Genomic DNA, 23,191 nt, shown 5'->3' with positions numbered 1-23,191 from the left:
GCCTCTCTTTATTTCTTACGTTCTCTCTTTCCCTCTCTTTCTCTCTCTTTCTATCTATCTATCTATCTATCTCTCTCTCCCTCTCCTATAAACGACTGCATGGGTAACTTCGCTATGCAAGCGGCTCACGAAGACGCAAAAATCCCTGCGAACAGCAAAAAACCCCGCGAACACGCAAAAAAACAAAGATTCGCAAATTCGCACAAATTCGCGAATTTTGTGGATCGCGAATTCGCAAATTTGCAGATCGCGAATTCGCAAAATTCGCCCATGCTTACTGTCAATTCTCCTGGAAAGAGCATAAGTTATAGCTCCCAATCCCTGCATGCATTGAGAAGGGATACTAATCACAACTGTCTACACTAACTGAACATTGTTAATAGTCCTTCCCACTGTCCCCACTGCAATTTTATGTTCCAGCCTCACAATAATTACGCACCCCAGGCCAGTATCCCATTGAGGATGTTTCTTTTAAATTGCTGATCACTCCCTTAACACTCTGTGGAATTTGCATTATTAATTGATGAGCTCAAGCCAGATGCTCTTTTTCTGACAGAGACATGGCTTCAGATAGAAGCCAATCCTGCGATTATCCAAACCCTTCCTCAGGCCTATTCAATACTCAGAGCTGACCACAAGACGGGCAGAGGTGGGGGCTTAGCCATTATATTCAAATGCTTAGAGTGGAGATTTCAATATTCATCTAGACCCCCCCTCTAATCACGTAACCAGTGAGCTACTACTGAACCTCCTAGCGCTCCAACTCAGACAGAAAGGATTCGCCCCTACACATGTCAAGGGTCATCTTCTTGATCATGTGTTTAGTAACCTGCACAACCTTGTCGTAGCTACCCCTACTCCACTCCCCTGGACGGATCACTTTATGATTCCTCTATGTTGGGAGACTTCCGTGCCTCTTCTCCACTATAGAGCAGTGCCGATCCTGGAAAGGAAATGGTCTAGGCTCTCCTCCGACCAATGGACCGTAGTTCTTGAAGGTACAAGACCACTCAGCGATCTCAATCCCAATTTGGCCAGCGATAATTTTAATACTTGGATCCAAAGCTCCCTTGACCTAGTACTCCCTAAGAAGTCCACTCACAAAAAAGCAGACAGAAACCATCCCCATGGTTCTCCCCCAAATTGAGGAATTTAAAGCTGACATGCAGAAGACTAGAAAGAAGATTGAGACATAGCTTCTCGGAGGCTAGGAAATTAGACTACAGAAAGGCAATCCGGCTATACAATCTACAAATCAAAACTGCCCAAACCTCATTCTTTGAAGAGAAAATAGGGACTCCCGCAAACTCACCCCAAGAGATTTTTCATATTGCCAAGTCATTCACCACCTTACCCCAAAAACTTCAGATAACAGAGGGAGCACTAACTCACTGCAACAATTTGGCAGCTTTTTTCCACCAAAAAATCCAAAAGATTTACATATCATTCCCCACCACATCGATCGAGCCCATGGTCACCAGAACAAGAGGTCCCCATCCTAATTTCCAAAGCTTGTTAAAGCAATTTCCTCTTCTAGATGTTGACTCACAGGATTTGATCATCTCCAGGGTAACCTCAGGCTCTCCTTCTGACCCTGCTCCCCCGCAGCCCCTTACCCTAGTCATTAATTTCATCCGCCCGGCAATTCTTGATATTTTGAACTCTTCCATCACCCTGCATAGAAGTGTGCGATGGTCAGGGCCCTCTTGAAGAAACCTAACCTCGACCAGTCCAATCTGGCCAACTATCGCCCAATCTCCCTTTTCCCTTGGCTGAGTAAGCAGATAGAGAAATATATTAATGCCACACTTATTGATTATCTGGAATCCAACAACTTGCTACATGATTCTCAAACAGGCTTTCATCCTCAGCTTGGGATGAAGACGGCCCTACTAGCAGTAACAAAGGAGGCAAGGAGGATACTTGATCAGGCCGGTACAGCGGCAATCACCCTCCTGGACCTCAGTGCCGCTTTTGACACTGTTAACCATAACATTGACTCAAAAACATGGGAGTGACAGGAACAGCACTAACCTGGTTCCAGTCCTTCCTCAGTGACTGCTTCTTCCAAGCCTTTGAAGGAGATGTTGTGTCCACCTGGTTGCCTCTGAGCTGTAGGGTCCCTCAGGGCTCTGCCCTGAGGTCTACGCTACTTAATATCTCCCTGAGTCCCCTGGCGGAGATTGTCCATCCATTCGGCATTAAGATCATCACCTATGCACATGACATTCAACTTGTAGTGGCATTTCATCACTCGGAGAGGCCTCTAGCCCCCAAGGTCCTTTCCTAGAGGCTGTGGCCGAGTGGATTGAACTCTCATGTCTTAAGCTCTACAGGGAAAAATCAGAGATTATGTTCCTGGGCAACCCCCTCCTTCCATACCTGCTCTTTTGTGGCCAGTCTGTCTTGGCTCTGCCCCGGCACCAAAGGTGCAGAACAAGAGCCTTGGCATGTGGCTTGACAGTTCCCTCAATTTTGACTACCAGGCCACATGACGATTCATGGGTATGCTCTTCAGCTCAGACCAAATTGTTTCCTATTCATACGATCCTATGAATGTGAATATTCTGGGAAAGCTGTATGTGTATGTGCCTTGTGTGTATGTTGTTCTTTGTGTCGATTTGCTTAAATGTGAAAGCTTTAACTCTGCTCTGAAGTCTATTGCCACCGACTTAGCATCAGCTTTTTCTCCATCTTGTCTTGTAAACCATCCAGGGTTATTTTGGTAAACATTTTGGCCTCACTATGAATAGGAATATGAAAGTGATAGAGTAACAAGATTTTAGGTCCTCATTGTTTCACCTTTTGAAGACTGAATTTGAAGCATTGACAGCCACCAGTTTAAATGTGCTTTAAATTTTGGTTTTGAGTCGAAAGCCCCCTGTGACTGCTTAAATTTGCAATGTTGCTGACCAAACTAGCATCATTTCTTTTTTGTAGTTTAGAAAGCTTTATTAAGCAAAACGAGAAAATGTGGTACAAAGATATAATACTAAGAATAAACGCAAATTCACCTGGTGACATAAAAAACTACTTATGAATCAAAAAGGAGAACAATCTAATACATCATAAATTACTAAAAGAGAATAAATGTAAAGGGAAAACATATTCACAAAGTACCATATTTAAAATAGCGTTTTTGGATTTAGATTTTTTGGTGTGAGAAGAACAGAGACTGAAGAGAAAAAAAGAAAGGAAAAATAAGAGAAAGAAAAGGAAAAAGGCATAGAAAAAGAGGAAAAAAGGAAATAAGAGAGTAGAAAAAGGGTACTGTCAATCATATACTATATAATTGATAAAGCTTTCCCGTGACTTGTAATATATAGATTACAGAAATGCAGTAATGAATAAAGAATCCTTAAATATGTGAAACATATATAGGAATAAGCAGAGAAATTCATGGTGGTTGAAAATCAAAATTATTAGCATTGGCAAGTAAAGTAAAAGAAAAAACATAATTAGTGAGGGGAGACCAACAGGCCTCTTTATGGATAAGCTGCTGAGATGTGGTTACAAAGGCTCTATCTAGCCTGTGATGCTGACAAAGCTAGTTCCACCAAGCTGCAAAGGAAACTTTGGAGGCGTCCTTCAAATTTGAGGTCATAACCTAAAAAGCAATTGCAATTGCTAAATTAATGAAAGTACACATTTTTCGGCCACCCAACCAGTGTGTGGAGGAACTACCCAAAACATTTGAAGTGATATTAAAGGGAAAAGTCATGGAACAAATTGAGGCAATTGATTTGCAAACTTTTGTCCAAAAAATGGAAACATTAGGGCAAGGGAAGAAAGCATGCAAATAAGTACCAGGGGTGTTTTGGCATGACCAGCAGCTGGGAGATAGGGCAGGGATGAATTTGGATATAGCTAAAGAGGTTACAAAGAGTCTCTGATAGAAATAAAAAAAAGTGTTTGAGTAGTACAGGCGTTGCAGGAGGTGTGATGTATCCGGGTCCAGGTACAGTCCCAAGTATGTGTAGGAAAAGTATGTTGTAGATCTGTTTCCCATAAAAGTTCAGTCTTTTAGGATGAGGAGCTAGAGGGAAGAAAATGAATTTATAAATGTGAGAAGCACTAACAGCATGGGAACAGGATAACAATTGAATAAAAGAATGAGAAGAAGAAGTATCCAATAAAAGAGAGAGCCGCTGGCTTACAGTCAGTCTCAAAGACTCAAATTTTGAAGGTGAAGCAACCGGTACGTTGTATTTAGACTGAAATTCCTGGAGAGGTAAAATCTTCTCATCATTCAATAAGTGTTTAACCTGTAACACACCTTTGATAATCCATTCTTTCCAGAAAATGGTACGATTGGAAAGCTCATTAGATATGTTGTGCCAGATAGAAGAGTCTAAAATGAACTGAAATGGGGAACGTAATTTACTATGTATCGGGTGAAGAATATATGTAAGATATTAAATAGTAGCGGATTGAAAGGAACGGGGAGGATGAACGAAATTATCTAGCGAGGAGAAAGGGAAAGGATAACTAATGGATTCCTCTAATATATACCATACTGATACAGGAGGATTGTCAATTGACTTGACGAAGTAAAAAAGTGAAATGATATGTTATGCTTTGAAACAATAAAAAGAATTAAAAAAAACATAACATAACAGAATTTTCAAAGATTATTCAGCGGTGTAGTATCATTTGCATTCGGGATGTAATAGCTGGCCAGCGTGTAAAAAGTAGCACAGCTTTTTATTCCTGCTACCCCATTGCCCTTTTTCATCTGCTTGTGATTTGCTTAGTTCTATTCCAACATTTGCCTTAATTATTATGGAAACTCCTTTAGAGCAGCAATATTGATCTGTGGCTACAACCTTGTCTCTCTGGAGCATAAGAAACCTAGCAGGCCTGTCCTTCAAATATTGAGGACCAAATGCAGTCTCCTTTTGACCCTTAGGCCATTCACATTCCAACATAATATCTCCATATATACACCTCCCGTAGGATCCACCTTTTCTCCCATCATCAGTATTCCAGATCAGACTGCATCTGTTGATGTCAGTTTTATAGAAACAAATACAATTAGACCATAACAATTGCCATTGTGTTGAGTATGGAACTACCCATATAAAATGTCTGTAAACAAACAGATACCAGGGCTTGATAAAAATGAAAATTAGTTGGCAGTGCAGATAGCACTCTGCTTTAACAGTTAACCAATTTATTCCAGAAACTTGGTGGTCCTTTAAAAGATCATGCGTCATATACCTTCTTCTTGTGAAAAACAGACCATGCTATCTAACACAGTTCATTAGAAGTTGCTAAAAAGAAGTTTACTTAACTATATCTTTGAAATACATCATTAAAAATGATTTGCCTACTTTTTATCAATTTAATTATTTTGAAGCTTGCAGTGATATAAAAAAAAATCATTGAAATTAGCAAGCAATTAAATTCGTTTTTCACATTAATTTATATGCCCTATAAATAACAAAGAGCAAATAGGAAATATAATTGATCTTTACAAAGATGAAACTATTATTCATTTAAATGTTTCTTACCATTTATTAGTGTCAGAAAGGAAAAGAAAGTGAAGTTTTACAAAAGTTAAGGTTGTATTGTAATAAACGTGTCAAGTGGCATTGGAATTGTTTTAAACATTCTGTTAAAGAAGGGCTAAAAATAAGTAAGGAGACAGTACTTTCACATAACCCACAGCATAATCCCCTGTTGTCAGTAAGATGACAGAACAGATGGTCTCCATACAGGTTTTGGAGGCCTTATCGAAACGTATACAATGCTGATGTTTTAAAGAATACTGGTGCACACCTGAAAGAAGCCATTGATGTTGTGACGGCTTAACAAAGTGCTGGAAAATGAAGACCAATGGAAACCCACTCGGCACAAACCAGATCGACACTCCACCCTAATTGTGCCCCTAAGCACAATCAACAGTGTTGATTAAAGTGGCATTATCATGGAAAAAAACACCACCTGAAAGAAATCCACAGAGAAAGCAATTCTATCCCTCATCGGACCTCACAGTTTTGTGAGGAGTGAACACATACTTGATTATTGTCTCACTGGAATAAGGAAGAACTGGTGCAGACAGTGTGACTTCATTATGTGAATGTGTTGTAAATACATAATCCAAGGTGTAGGCCGAGTGGTAGTTCCAAAGTAGATCCTTTATTAGTTTCAATTCAGTTGTAGAAGATGAAGGTAGGATGGTAAATAGGATAGAAGTAAAGATGTATAGGATGTACAGCCCCACCAGGAGCAGTCTCCCTCTGCTCAGCCGCTCATCCTCCAACTGACACTCTCCACTAGTCCACACACCAACATTCCATGACATCATACATTAATCTACTGTCATGCAGGCTGAACAGAGAGAGCATTGATGTGAAGAAAGAAGAAGGGAGTTAACCACTACAACATATCCTCTCTCTTCACAACAAAAGGAAATAGAAGAATAAGAAGTAAAGAAACAGAAGGAATACAAGTCATTGCAATAATGGAATGCAATAAAGCGATTAATTAAAATGGAACATAGTGCAATAATGCAAAACAATGAAATGCAATATAATAAAAATGAAAATGCAAGCAATGAATGCACAATGAAATAAAAGCAACTAAGAAATGCAATGTAATAATAACGCAATAAAAATGCAAGCAATGAATGCATAACGAAATATAAGCAACTTAATGGCACGCACACCATCCCCATTCTCTCAAAGGAAGGCAAAACCAGACCTGTGCCAAGAAAATACCCACACTGAAAGAGACAAAACGTCACAAGCAAAAGAAAGAAGAAGAGAAACACACGCACAACATAAGTGCACCTGACGTCTCAGGCTCGCCTATGTGTAAGAGATCCAATCATCCGCAACAAAAGAAAGATGGATAAACAAGAGCCGTTAAGTAAACAGCGAACCAGCGCTGAAACAAGACTGGACCATAACTGGAATGTATGAGAATGCATGCGTGACAACTAGTACTCAACAAAGAAGAAAGCAAAGAAGGAAAACACCTCACATAAATAACAAATAATGGGATACACTCACACGTAACCAAAATACCGGGATACAGAAACCTATGTAAAATTAATGCATCAAGCAATGAGATACACTCACCCAAACATTTAAGCAATGAGATAGACTCACCCAAACTGCAATTTAACTTTGTAACGTAAATGTAAATTACAGGGGCCTGTATAAATGCGCACTAACTCGTAAATAATATCATTCCAGCAATGGGATACACTCACCCAAACATTCAAGCAATGAGAAACACTCACCAAACTGCAATTTCAACTTTGTCACTAAATGTAGAGATTTGATAAAACTAAGCACATAAGCAAAAGCATTGATAAAACAGTACAAAGAAATAACATTTTAAAGGAACAAGAATTGTACTCAGTTTGTCAAAAATAAAGGCAAAAACGATCCCAAAACATGCCAGAAGATGGCGCACCGTGTATATTATAAAGAATAAAGGCCGAATAATGAAAGTTTTCCACGGAGAGTGACAGGCAAGTTTCGTTGAAATAAAGCGCCATTCCATCAAGGTCAAAGGTGTGCCTGTCACCGGGGTAAAACATATATGCGCAAGGACAGTATGCTGAAAAATAATCATTCCCAAAATGGTACTTTGCAGGATGAGAAGAAGTTCCGATTGATAAAAGGAGAACTTGCAGCAAGTGGGACTGATTTGGATGTCACATTGCAGAAAGAGTTAAAGAAAATGACAAATGATGACTTTACCTTCGTTTGGCGCAGTTGCTACCACAACAACAAAAGAAAACTGTCCGTACCTCGCTACTGTAGGTCCGCTCTTCGCTGCTGATGCCGTTCCCACATCTATCACCTTAGCAATGCTGCACACAAACAATCCAAGGTGTAGGCCGAGTGGTAGTTCCAAAGTAGATCCTTTATTAGTTTCAATTCAGTTGTAGAAGATGAAGGTAGGATGGTAAATAGGATAGAAGTAGAGATGTATAGGATGTACAGCCCCACCAGGAGCAGTCTCCCTCTGCTCAGCCTCTCATCCTCCAACTGACACTCTCCACTAGTCCACACACCAACATTCCATGACATCATACATTAATCTACTGTCATGCAGGCTGAACAGAGAGAGCATTGATGTGAAGAAAGAAGAAGGGAGTTAACCCCTACAACAGAATGTTAGTGCCAATTCATACCCGTATATCTGTACATTAAATATTGTTAAGCAGGTGATCAGGAGACACAGGTCCAGACTACCTTTAGTGGACACCGTGCGTTTCACCGATGGGACGCCAGGGTGGGGGCCAGTTTTGGGCCACTGGGGGCCATGTTTGTTACAGGTGGCTAGAAATATCGGCCCCCTATAACAAAATAAGCTTAAACCAGCCCTAGGAAACAGCTTTGCCGCAAGGGGGGTCCGCCAAGCAGTTTGCCAGAGCCGGTTTTAGTTCCCAGTCCGGCCCTGAGGAGACGAACAGTCAGCTGGTGTTACAGATCATTGTGAGCCAGAGAATTTGTTCAGTTGCAGTATAGGACGTCAGAAGTATACTACTACATGCACAGTGCCAGCAAACATTATTCACCAGAAGAGAGAGGACTGGGAACACATGATAGAGCCCTGATGATCATAGTTAGTGTCCCTTTACACATGAAACCATTGCTATAAGGGACAACATTTCTGGTCTTATGGCTGCCCTTCAGACATAATTGGTGACAAGAGATCACTTTTTCCTAGATGATTATTCACCCAAAAAGTCCTTGACTCCTAAAATGCAATGGGAAAAAAACTTATAGATTAAAATAAAGGAACTCCCAGTATCTTGAATCCAAACCTTTTTTAGACTGGAATATCAAACAGTAACCCGTACTTTTAACAGCTTAAGAACTGGACTGGAGTCCAAAAAGCACCCCTGAGAGTATGAGAAAGCGGTTTGGAAGTACTCATATGACAAGCACTCCTATAGATGTTAAGAAAATCCAGGATAACTTACCAGAGGCCTTGTTCTGGTCTAGCAAAAGTGCTGAAACAGGCAAAATACTATAAATGGTTACCCACCTCTTAGGATAAGAACATGTTTATACTCATATGGCACCATGACATCCCATGCCTGTTCAGGTTCCTTTCATCAACATAGTTATGGGCTTAACAGGATCCATAGAAACCTTTGAGAGATCTCATTAACATATCTTGCTCCCAGGAGTTTATACAATTGAATACAGTTGATGCTTTTCCAATAAGATTAATTATCACAACTAATGTGTGTGAAACGCTGATAGTTCTAATGACTTGTATTGAACTACCCATGGAAATTATTACCTACCAAGAAGCCACTTTAATTATCCAGCTTTGAAGGCAGATATAACCTACGTTGAAATTACACACCAATAATATTTTGCATACCATCTAGAGACAAAATTGTTTGTGGAGTGGCATACTAGAACTGTAGTGCATATTATGTAAAGTTTTAATAAAGATATATGGACCAAATTGCAGTAACTGAGATTGCACTACCCTTGTTTTTGTATACCTTTCACAGTACATATGTCCTATATGAGCTTAGGGCATCTTAACTATGTCCGGCGGAAAGATTCTGTCCAACACTTCTCGGATTCGTGAACCGCCCGGCTCCCGGTCGGCAGTTCCGTCCTACTGATTACAATGTGACTGAACACTGTTCAGTCAGAGTCCCATTGTTCCCTTTGGGAGCCTGTGTTCTGCCCGACAACGCAGGCTACACAGTGCCAGCCACAAAGTGCAAGGTTTTAAAGGGAGGCCCCTTTGGTACCCTGTCATCCCCCAGAGGCTGCAAGATGAAGGGGCCCCTGTTAGGGGCTCCTAAAATCCCTTTCAGACAGCCTTTTTGTGTCAGACAGGCTAACTTAGAAATGTTATTGGAAATCAATGCTGTAATGGGCCGGAAACACTGTACGTAGAGGTGCATGATGTGGTTTCGACTGACACAAATTCTCCGAGCGACAGTTGAAACTGATCCGGAAGGACTGCATGGATACCAGGATCGGGAAACTTTTGCACGTTACGTCGTGTATGATGTAGCGGCCATCTTGGGTGTGGCATAAATATATAATGCCAACCCCGACTTCTGGAAGCTGCTTAGCCTTCCGGTAGTTGTTCGAGAGCACCTGTTGCTTGCCTGTTTCCCCGACGAGGATTCTTCTTGGCTTCTGAAAGCTTCAGAAAAGCAGCACAACTCTTCAGAAGATACCTAAGGAAGGAAAAGACAAAACAAGCTAAGTGAAATTGTCTAGTGAAATTGTCTTTATTTTCTGGCGCCCATCGCAAGACAGTACACTACAGAACTGGATAATCCTTAGCAACCTTTAAGGACACTTTTTGGAACATTTCTTAGCAACAAAGCTTGGAAAAATTTAAAGATTAACGTAAGGACTTTAATACTATAGGATTTAATTGTATTTTTTGCATATAAATGTAATTAATTTCAGAACTACATAATGGAATTAAAACTGTGGGGGTCAGAGATGAGAAGGTGAAAAAGGTTGTTCACTAAAAAGGTACTTGAGAACTTTGAGTCAGAGGAATAAAGTAACGTATTCAGTGTTTTCGTGTGTGAAGAAAGAACACATTCTTTTACATCTAAAGGAGATAAGGCAAGCATCATCCTGACATCAAAACAGACTGACCCCGCCTCATAACTACTTTCATCACCATCACAAGACTACTGGACGCTATTTCTAACTCCTAAAGATAGCAGGTAGGAAGGTTTCTTTAGTTTCTCCTGGGAGAAGGCTTTGTGGGAATTAGTTACTAGTTAAACTACAACACACAACACCATTCTCACACATATATATTGTTGCCTCGCAGGTCGACATCGCCAGGGCCCAGTACCTGCCCTCCTCACTGAGTTCTATTGTGTAGCCTTGAGTGTACTCTGAATCACAGGTTATTTGATAGGGTTCTTGGAAGTTGGCTCATAGTGTCTCTGTGAAACTTCGTCCAACACCTTACAGTAAAGAGTGTTTGGTGCCCTGACAGAAGGCTAAGCCCACGAATACTGTTTCGCCCAGACGCTATGACTAAAACTCTACAGATCTCTTTGCAAGATATTGCTACAGTTTTAACTGACATTAAAGCAGAGAATGCAGCATTGCGCAGAGATATTTCAGCTTTGCAAGCAACTACTGCTTCCGATCCTGCTTCTTGGGGATTACCTTTGTCAGAGGAACCAATTCTGAAACCACCCAGTTTCAAACCAAACATGCAAACTTTACACAGTACCACTGCTTCAATCCCAAAGCAAATACAAGTGGTGACTCCAGTTTAGGCCTGGGCGAAGTACTACGCTACGCTCGCGTACTTTGTGAAGTTTGCGCAACTTCGCACTACGCGAGCTGCACGTAGCACAGTGCGAACACACGTAGCATAGCGTAGCGGTAATTTTTTGCTGCTTGCAGTCCTCATCGGCAAGTTGACGACAGCGAGCAAGCAAAATGACATCCTGGCGAGACTTTTTCCTTGTTCGCGATCAGCAACATCAAGTTGCTAATCGCGAACGTGGAAAATAAACCTCCCTGCGAGAATCTCAATGCGGGGAGGTCTGTGTTCTCATTGCGAGTGGTCGCGTATGTTCGCGACCGCTCGCGATGAGAAACTACCAGTCCGCGTTGAGAAAGCTGCTGCTCGAGGAAATATCTCCTCGAGCGACAGAAAACTATAGCTTGCACTTTGCAAGATGCCGTTTTCAATGATTGCACAGTGCCGGATGCTTGTCCGCACTGTGCAATCATTGAAAACGGCATCTTGCACAGTGGGAACATGCTACTACACAGTTCGCATAGTGCTACGCGTAGCTTGCGTAGTGCACAGTGCACTTCGCGTAGCTTCGCAAAGCGGTACTTCGCAAACTACGCCCAGCCCTACTCCAGTTACTGTTCCCTTGGCTCCCCCAGAAAGATTTTATGGGGATAGTACTAAATTCACTACTTTTTTAATTCAATGCCATCTTTATTTCATTGCAAAACCAACTGCTTTCCCTGAGGATTCTTCTAAGGTAGCTTTTATCTTGTTTTATTTAGGAGGTGATGCAGCCTAATGGTCTGTGCCATTGGTTATTGTAATAATCCAATGTTTTATGACTTCAGGCAATTCGAGAATACTATGAAGAAGTTGTTTGCCAAACCTGTGTTCGTTCAGTCAGCAGATCACGAACAACTTAATTTGAAACAGGGATCATCAGATCTAATTCATTACATCTCATTGTTCAATCGGTTAGTAATAGAAGCAGAGTGGCCTCAGGAAAAACTAGTCTCTGTTTTATATATGCCCAAGAGATTAATTAAAAGATATGGTGACTCAAATTTTGGACCCACCGGAGGATTGTGGGGAATTCATAGATTTAGTGGTACAATTAAACCACTGATTGACAGAAAGAAGAGGAGAGATAGGAAAATCAGAACTTAAAATGTTTTTGTTTGAAGAAAAACCTAACCAAAAAGGTGATCCCACCCCTAAGGTAGACACGGGATAGCCTATGCAGATCGGAACCACAAGAGGTCCTCTTACAAAGGAGGTGAAGGAGAAGCGTAGGAAACTAAATCAGAGTTTGTATGGTGGAAAGACAGGTCACTTCATAAAAGAGTGTCCTACACGGCCAAATAAATCAAAAGGGAAGGTTAATGAAGTAGCCATTATAAAACAGTCAGAAAACTAAATTGCTCGCAAAAACCAAGGTCGCTTTGTTAAGTAAACTATCAAGTTTGGCCTCTACAGCCCCAGCAGTTTCAAATAACCATCTTAGCATTAAGGTAACTTTACAATCTTTAGAAAATAAAGCCTTGACGTGGTCCGTGGATGCCTTAATAGACTCCGGAGGCACAGGAAATTTTATAGATACACGATTCGTCCTCGAGTTAGGCTTTAAACAACCGCAAAAAGCCAATCCAAAAATAGTAAGAACAGTGGACGGTAAAGAATTAACTTCTGTCCCCATATAATGTCACACAGAAATGCTTCTCACGACCTCCTCAGGTAAACATTTTGAGGACATTTTATTTGATGTTATTGACGCACCCCAATTTTTTCTTATTTTAGGGATCCCATGGTTGGTTCAACACAACCCACTTATAGATTGGATTCAAAAGACAATATTGTTTAAATCTGAACACTGTAAGTCAGTCTGTCTTCAACACCAACATTCTAAGCTTTTAATACAGGGTTATGACTTTCCCAAGACGTTAGTAACAGTACTAGCATTACAAGGGGTTGCAATAGAATATCCAGATCTTACTGACGTGTTTGACAAACAAAAAGCTAATACCATGCCACCCCATAGAGACTTTGACTGCCGAATTGACCTAATGCCGGGGGCGACTTTTCCTGGTAGTCCCAGTTACGCCCTCACAGAATGTAAAAACGAACATTTAAGAATCTATAAAGATGAATATCTAGCTAATGGCTAAATCAGACATTCAAAGTCCCCAGTCTTCTCGCTTCTCATTTTCTTACTGATGAAGGGGGGTGAATTGCGCATGTGTATAGACTACCGCGCACTTAACAATGTAACCATTACGAACAGGTACCCTTTGCAATTAATGCCAACATTGCTGGATCAAATAAAGGACGCCACCATTTACACAAAACTGGATTTGCGCGGGGCATACCTTCTTGTGCGGGTCCGACAGGGCGATGAATGGAAGATTGCTTTTCGAACTAAATTTGATCTTTATGAATACCAAGTCATGCCCTTCGGACTCTGCAATGCCCCAGCAGCATTCCAGTTTTTTATAAATGAGGTCTTAAGAGACTATTAAGACATCTGTTGTGTTGTGTATATCAACAACATCTTAATTTATTCTAAGACTAAGGAAGACCATGTAAAACAAGTAAGAGCCATTCTTCAACAGCTTTTACAAAACTCTCTATTTGTGAAATTGGAAAGAAGCATGTTTCATACTACAAAAGTTGAGTTCTTGGGATATATAATCACTCCATCTGGAATAGAAATGGACCCAAAGAAAATTCAAGCTATACTCACATGGCCTAGCCTTACATCCGTAAAAAAGTCCAACGTTTTTTAGGGTTCGCCAATTTCTATAGACTGTTCATTCACGATTTCTCTAAACTCCTAACTCCCATTACTAAACTGTTAAGAAAGAACACTACATATGAATGGGATCAATCAGCTGACCAAGCTTTTCAGGAGTTAAAGAAACTACTCACAACAGCTCCTATTCCGATGCATCCTGACCCTTCTCAGCCTTTCAGAGTCGAAGCTGATGCCTCTCAATGTGCCATTGGAGGCATTTTATCACAGAGACACAAGAACACTGGGCATATGCACCCTATTGCATACTATTCTAGAAAATGGTCAACTACTGAACAAAATTATGCTATAGCTGACAGACAGTTATTGGCAATAAAAGCTGTTTTTGAATTGCGGGTTTTTAACAATTACAACTTTGTCATCACATATCGACCAGGAAAAGAAAACAATACAGCAGATGCTAAGTCACGAATCCGAATAAACGAAGACTTAAGTACAAAACAAGAACACCCTCAACCTATTTTACCCGTACAATGCTTCCAGGTCGGTGTCATCGATAGTGACATGGTACAAGAAATCAAGACAGCATTAAAGATAAAAGAAGCTCAGGACTGGAAAAAAGAATACTCTTTGTTGCTATGGAGGTATGATCTTCTTTATATGAATAACCACGTGTTTGAACCATCTCCTTCATTACAAAAGCAAATTGTACATTTACATCACGATACATCTTTGTCTGCTCATCCAGGAATCACTAAAACTTATCACTTCGTGAAACAATATTTTTTGTGGCCTTCCAAGTTAATTAACGTGCAAACTTTTGTAAACACATGTGCTGATTGTATTCAAAACAAGAGAATGCCTCAAGCCCCCAGTAGTTTATTACAACCTTTACCCATACCTCCACTGCCGTGGCATACCATATCTATTGATTTCATTTTGAAACTACCTCCTACTTCAAATGGATATACTACCACAGCGGTATTCGTACAAGCGCCTTCAGACCCTTGCAGTTGAGCTATACAAGTATCAATTTACCATTTTAACCATTATTGATAATTCTACACATATGACCCACTTCATTCCTTTAAAGAAATTACCAACAGCAAAAGAATTGACTCTGGAGTTTATGAAAGAAATTCCCTTGGTAGTGATCTCAGATTGAGATCCTCAGTTCCTTTCTCTTTTTTGGCAACAATTGGGGACAGCACTACACATGGAATTCTGCACCTCATCTAGTTACTATCAACAAACCGATGGATTACCAGAATGCACAAATCAAACTATAGAACAATACATACGCTGCTTGTTAATTGATTGTGAACAGGAATGGTCAGAAATATTATGGGCCTTAGAATTCGCGTACAATATTTCTGATCATGTATCTTGGCATGTCCCTTTTCTTTTGTGCGCACGGTTCCCATCCAACAAGTGTTCCAGGGCAACCTACACAGCCTGTATCAAACCCCTCTTTTTGTGTTTATGTACAGAAGTTGGTGTCCATTCAACAATTAGCCCAATATCATTTGGCTACTGCTAAAGAATCCCCCAAAAAAAGGTACAGATGCACATCATTCTTTGCAACCTTCATATGTTGTTGGAGATAAAGAGTGGTTATCCACAAAAAAATTAAAGATTCTAAGTAATAGAAAGTGTTGTCCTCGCTTTATTGGACCGTTTCCTATAGAAAAAGTCTTGAATCCAGTAAGTATAATGCTAACACTTACGTCCAAATACTGCTACCATTCGGTCTTTCATGTTTCATTGGTAAAGCCTTTCAATCCACAAACTCGTTTCAAAGCACCTCCTCCTGCTGTTGAAATTGATGGTAAACCTGAATTTGAAGTTCGAACCTTCCTGGATTTTAAGAGAATAGGGCGGAAATTACATTACCTGGTGGGCTAGAAAGGTTATGGTCCTGAGGAACGGTCATGGGAGCCACTCGCCAATCTTCAACATGCCCCACTACTTGTCAGACAATTTCACAACAAGCATCCTGACAAACCAAAGCCTGTTCCATTGGTCTTAGGGGGGCTTTTGAGTGGGGGGGTACTGTCATGATTTCCGACCCTCCAGGCTCTGCATTTCTGTATAAGACGCAAAGTAACACCTATGTGCAGAGTGGGTAAGCTCTACACGTCTGAATAATACGCAAACTACACCTATTTGCAGAATGCGTAAACTTTCACCAGTTAAAACCCTACCCTGTCCCGTGCCAACCAGCTCTCCAGAAGTAGATGTAAATGTGCCTATGTGTATTTCACTTTATAGTTTTATTGTGCACCATTGTGTTGCTTACAATATATTGTCATCGTTTATTTCTTTGGTGGCCCTTGAATTTGTGATGTACCAATGCTCGTTTAGAAAGGTATTCTTGCTGTTCGTTTCACTCATTGTTTTTGGATTTTGCAAATGGCAGAGAGATCGGAACTCGCGCTATTTCCAGTGCCTTTGTGAGGTAGGAAACAGGAACAGAACTCGCGCTGGTTCCAGAGCTTGTGAAAGAAATGCGCTTGCGAGACCTGACCCGATCGTATACTGGGATCGGAAGACTGCCGCATGTTACGTTGCGTGCCACATGGCAGCCATCTACGGTGTGGCATGAGTATATAATGCCACACCCGACTTCTGAAGCTACTTAGCCTTCCGGTAGTCGTTCGAGAGCAGCTGTTACTTGCCTGTTTCCCCGACAAGGATTCTTCTTGGCTCCTGAAAGCTTCAGAAAAGCAGCACAACTCTTCAGAAGATACCCAAGGAAGGAAAAGACAAAACAAGATAAGTGAAATATTCTTAATTTTTTGGCGCCCATCACAAGACAGTACAGTACAGAACTGGATAATCCTTAGCAACATATAAGGACAATGTTTTTTGGAAGGAAGAGACAAAATAAGCTAAGTGAAATATTCTTTATTTTCTGGCGCCCATCGCGGTACAGTACAGAACTGGATAATCCTTAGCAACATATGAGGACAATTTTTCTAACATTTCTGAGCAACAAAGCTTGGAAGAATTTAAAGAAGAACTTAAGGACTTTAATGCTTATAGGATATATTTGTATTTGTTGTATATAAATGTCTTTCATTTCAGAACTATGTGATGGCATTAAAACTGGGGGGGTCAGAGATGAGAAGGTGAAAAAGGTTGTGCACTATAAAAGGTACTTGAGAACTTAGAGTCAGGGGAATAAAGTAACTTATTCAGTGTTTTCATGTTCCAGGAAAAAAATCAGATTCTTTTACATCTGAAGGAGACGAGATAAGCATCATCCTGACTTCATCACAGACTGACCCAGTCTCATAACTACTTTCATCACTATCACAACACTACTGGTTGCTATGTCTAACTCCTAAAGATCGCAGGTAGGAAGGTTTCTTTAGGTTCTCTTGGGAGAAGGCTTAGTGGGAATTAGTTACTGGTTAAACTACAACACACAACACCATTCTCACACATATGTATTGTTGCCTCGCATGTCGACAACAGCACATCGCCAGCACCCAGTACCCTGCCCTCCTCCCTGAGTTCTATTGTGTGGCCTTGAGTGTACTCTGAATCATGGATATTTGATAGGGTTCTAGGAAGTTGGCTCATAGCGTCTCTGTGAAACTTCGCCTAGCACCTTACAGATAAGAGTGTTTGGTGCCCTGACATACAGTACCCATGACACTTCAGATTAAGGTTGTTGAGTTGTCTACTTTGGGCTCTTTGATGAGCTACAAATCATGTGCCAAAACGGAGCTTAGAGTCTTCTGCTCCTATTTACAGGAGCCATGAATGTCTGGGTACTCTGGAGTGCATCAGACTGCCTCAGAAGTCTCCCTGAGACCTACATTGTTTCGCATTTATATTTGGTCTTTGGGTGACACAGGAAAAGCTCATATTCTGTCCCTATTCGGGCACTCTGATGATACAGAGATCATTGTTTTGTTGAGTGTGCAAGTTAATACAATGTCATCTAACTTTAGCCTCTGCATCACAGAAGTGAAGGGTGGGATGAGGAAGAACTGCCTCAAATAGATTGGTGACATGACGTGTGGTTAGTGGTGGGCAATCAATCACAGTTCTGGTGCCTACAATGGTGGCCATATGACCTTGGGCCGCCATGCACTCCCAACAAGGTGTTTAAGAACCTAGATGTCTGATTTGATACCTGGCTTTCTATGGACCATCAAATAAATAAGACTGTTGCCTGCTGATTTGGGCTACTTAACAGATCCAGGAAAATTCCCTGGCTTCTTCTTCTCTCAACTCAAAGAACTGTTGTACAATCTTTGATAATTTCAAGACTAGACTATGGAAATAATACCCATCTATGGGCCCCAAAAAATTGTTGAAGAGCCTTCAGACTGTGAAAAATGCTGCAACATGTGTATTATGTCGTGTACCAAGGTCTTCATCTGCCTCCTCATATCTACACGCTTTCACTTGTTACCATTTGAGAAGCATGATCAGTTTAAAACCATGTGCTATACGCACAAGGCTTTTGAACCACTCGAGCTCTACTCATCTTAGTATACTGGTACACTTTCGCAACCTTCGCTCTAGCAGCCAGCATCTTGCAAAAATACCTCACTTTAAGGTGGCAGGTCTTTTGCTTGTTTGGGCTCTGCCTTGTAGAATGCTCTTCCTTTAAAACTATGTACCTGCACTTTTCTTCTGGAGTCTTGTAAGTTACTAATAACTTGCCTATTTTAAGGTGATTGTTTTCTAACTAATTTACATGAGCAACAAGAAACCTCACTTTAGTAGCCACGTGCTGTATAAATCCATAGATAGATAAGCCCAGAAGCACATTTATGGAAATAGTACATGCTGTGCAAATAAAGATTGCACAAGGCTTGTCTCTATTACTAACACAATATTCACGTAAATTTCAAATAATGAATGCGTAATTACCTGCATAAGTGCATCTGTGTTTTGTTTGGTATTGCCATTTGAGGACTGGTTAGCTCTGGCAATCACCACTTGGGGCACTAAGTGGTAAGTACCCAGGATGACAAAAAAGTAAAATTTGTAATCACTCTATAGTTGGAAATAAAAGTTAAAGTGAATGCACAAGGAATTTGCTCCCATGAGTCTAACAATGTCCATGTTGTTACAAATCTGACCCGTGTTGAGACACTTTATGCATTGGAATATAGACTGTGGGTTTTATAGGGTACCATCTCTGCTCATATATTTGAAGCCCTGCTAGACGTGGAGCAGGCAGCTGCAGTTTCCACAAAGGAATCATGGTCGGGACAATTGGTGGTATTAGGCACTCAGCACCACATCAATAGAAAAAAGATCTAAAATATTATAGTCCTCCTTGGTATCAAAACAGAAAAACGCAGGAGGAGGAGGATATAACGCTTAATTCTTTTGTACAGTTTATACTACATCAGTAAAACTATGCGTTTGGACAGCATAAATGCCAAAATTGTGTGAGACTCATGCTACACAGACCATCAGGATAGGTTGGCCGTAGTCCTGGTTAGCTCACAGTGCACACTCTTGACCTCTAAACCTTACAAAGTACCAAAGGGCATGTTTAGGACCTCAAAACTCTGACTCCCAATGGAAATTGTGGAAACAGAGCAGTCCCTTTCATTAGTAACTCATGCATACACAAAGGGAGACACAAGAAATACTAAAATTGGCATTTTAATTATGGGAAACAGCCGTTAAACGGCAAGCTTTACAACGCATGCCAGTACCCTGCATGCTTTTGCAATGCAAAAGCTGTGTAGCAAGGGTAGAAGGTGTTGGATTTAACTCCAGCACCTTCCCTACTGTTGCACACACTGAAGTTGGAGTAAATTAAACTATTCCAACTTCCAGCGCACCCCCAACAGCAAGTTGGCGTATAGATTTGCGTTGCAACGGCATGTGGGGTAATGGCAAGCGTTGTAACATCATACAACCTTCAATTATTTATTGAAGCCCTGTGATTCCTATGTAAAATAAATGTGCTGCAATGGTTAGTAGAAGGAAACGGAACAGAGCCATCAGCATTCTTAGAATCAGAAAGATGATCAACACTTAATTGTGCTGTTACATTGATTATAAGCATGCATGTATAATCATATCTATAATTCTATCTAGCAATTCCTAACCTAGTGGGCTTAGGGTGTGACGCTGCCACAACAGCCTAGGCGGATCGAACCAACAGTTACCTGTGGGTCTGTTTTATCTGGGTGTTCATTCTTTTGTAGAGCAGGCCATTGTCCATTTCAGGAAGGTAAATAGGATTCAACTGGGCTGGAATTCCAGCATGGGGCAACCTCGACAGTGACTGCGAAATGCGCCTCTGTCTAAACAAAAGATTGGTGTTATTTATATAATAAATTTCACCCTTGTTACCATACTGGAGCCCAATCAGGTTATCATTGTTGATTCTACCCCTGCACGGATGTTGCAGAACAGACAACAATAAATATCAACAGTTTGCACAGTAAACTTAGGCCTTCTTCAAGGCCCTGATGATAAGCCTAAGAAGAAGTGGAAATGTATGCAAATCCATTTCAGATAATATTATCGTATATGTGCGCACATGCAAATGTGAGTCAAGAGCCACCGTTTAAGAAAGATGTCAACTTTAAAAATGAACATGTAAAATGGTGGTGTTCCTCACCTATGTAAACAGATAACAACAGTTGTGCCCGTTGAGGGAGTTCCTTGGGGCGGAAAGGCGGGGCGGGGGAGGGACAGGGTGGGGAGTAGTAAACACCGGAATATGGATGATTGGGGGTAAGTAAACAATTGCATAAATAAAACGAGTTTCGTAGTAAACGCTGAATCACGTTTTGCGATGTAGGGCGCACAACAAAATTTGTTTTATTAATTTAATTGTTTACTTACCTCCAATCATCCATATTCCAGTGTTTACTACCCCCACCCTGCCCCTCCCCCGCCCGCCTTCCTGCCCCACGGAACTCCCTCCACGGGCCACAACAGTAGAAGAATGCTCAAATGAGAAAACTCTGAGCAATATTTAATAAGGGCTGCAGAAAGTAATGGCCTATGGTATATATTTCTGTGGCCAGCAGACGAAAATAAATCGGTGAAATGAACCCTGTTAAGCCTTCTTTGATGAGAGCTAAAAGATGAGATAAAGGTTGAGTGAATTGGTGTACTTCACCCTAATTACGTAATTGAAGCAATTTGAAAACACCCTATATACCAAACTCTATAATGTTGAAAGTAGGAAAAGAAAGCAGGGCAATCCAGTCAAAAAACACCATCCCGAAGCACTGAGGAGGTCAAAGGTACTAACACTGTAGAAGAATGTATGCAGATAGAAACCACCAGAGAATGAAAGGTGTCAATGTTGTCTAAAACGTGTATAGCTCAACTGAGGAAAAAATTGTCATTTTATTTGTTCTCATGTTCACCCTTCCTTTTTGGCCCTCAAAAGGGACATCAATTATTTTTGCTTTCAGTAACCCTACATCTTACGAATATGGGGCCCAATTCACAGAACTAACTTCCTACAAAATCCTAAACTTACTACCATTTTGGTATTCCCAGAATGCACTTACTCATTTTGTTATTCACAGATTGCACCTACTCATTTTGGTATTCACAGAATGCACTTACTCATTTTGGTATTCACAGAAGGCACTTAGGCCCACATGCATCAAAGGAAAAAACGGCCGCAAACGGGCAGATTCTCAAAATCTGCCCCTTTGCAATCAGTATTTTTGCATTTGGGATGCGTCATTCCAAAATGCAAAAATTGCAATTTAAGAAATCGCAAAAAATGCGATTTCTTAAATTGCGATTGCATTTAAGAAATCTCAAATTGAGATTCCTTAAATGCAATTCATCAAAGTATTTAAAATAGCAATTTTGTTAATAGGGGGAGCAAATTACCATGAAGTTGAACTTCATCGTAATTTGCAAAAACTTTGAAAAATGCACTAAAGTGCATTTTTCAAAGTTCAATTTTACACACACACACATGCCCTTGGGGCATGTGTGTGCAAGATGTACTCATAGGCAGATTTCAGGGGTGCAGCAGGGTGTCCTTTTGACACCCTGGCACCCTAGAAATTGCATTCTCAATTTGAGAGTCTCTAATTGAGAATCACAAATTGAGAATTGCTAGAACTGGGGGTCTCTAGTTGGCAGAGGTAGGTACCTTTGTACAAATAGGGACCCTTGCTTCTAGTCATGGTAAGGAGGAAACGCTCTGAGATAACCCTTGCTCACCCTCACGGTAGCTAGGCATGAGTAGTCAAGGCTAATCCGAAGGCAATGTGTAAAATATTTGTACCAACACTCACAGTAACACAGTGAAAGCACCACAAACTGACTCCACAACAGTTTTGAAAAATAAAGGTATTTAATCTAAACTACACAAGACCAAAATGACAAAGATCCAACATACACAGTTGAAGAATATGGTTGCGAAAGACTTCTTAAGGTTGCTATAAAAATAATCCACTGTTGCGTGAAAACTTCACAGTTGCGTCACGTTTAGCCAACAATTCCTTTAGATGCGACAAAGTTCCAAAAGCAGAAGCTGGTGCGGTAGAAAACAAGCGATGCGTTGCTCCTAAGACCTTGGGGAGGCGATGCGACAACCCCGTTGCAGCAGTGGGCGTGTTGCGACAAATCTGGTCTGTATGGGGAGGAAGGCCACTTGTATGGATTCAGGTGCGTAGGTTCTGTAGGAAGTTTGTTCTCACAAAAGCACGATGTGCCGATCTCGTAGGGGTGTGACAATCTCCAGGGCGACGATGCGCGATCCAGCGGCGATTTCTCTCTCGCAGCTCCTCGATGCGATAGCTCTGCGACGATGTCCGCAGTGACGTGATGCTGTCCGCAAACAAGCGGTGCAGCGATCTCACCCAGCAACGACAGGCTCAGCGACGACACTCGCAGCGATGGTAGTCTTCCTGCACTGGTCTGGTGCGTCCCGCAAACGAAGGATGTGACGACTCTGACAGTGGCAACAGGCGCTGCGACGATCTCAGCCTTCGTAGCGGCTGGATTTTCCTCGCACTGTTGGGAATGCGCTCCGCAGCAAGCGATGCAATAACTTTAAAGCTTGATTCCCAGCTTTCCAACACAGGTAAAACTTCCAGGGTCACCACACATGGGTCACGTACTCCAGGAAGGACAGAACTCTCTCAGTAGAGCTCAGGAGAAGTCATTTTGTTCCTGGGACTTCAAAACAGGGAGCCAGCTCTTGTCAGGCCCTTGGAGATTCCTTCAAACAAGGGGACACAGCAC

Source organism: Lissotriton vulgaris, chromosome 3_1 (assembly GCF_964263255.1).
Source record: "Lissotriton vulgaris chromosome 3_1, aLisVul1.2, whole genome shotgun sequence".
NCBI lineage: Eukaryota > Metazoa > Chordata > Amphibia > Caudata > Salamandridae > Lissotriton > Lissotriton vulgaris.
Note: the sequence above shows the minus strand (reverse complement) of the source record.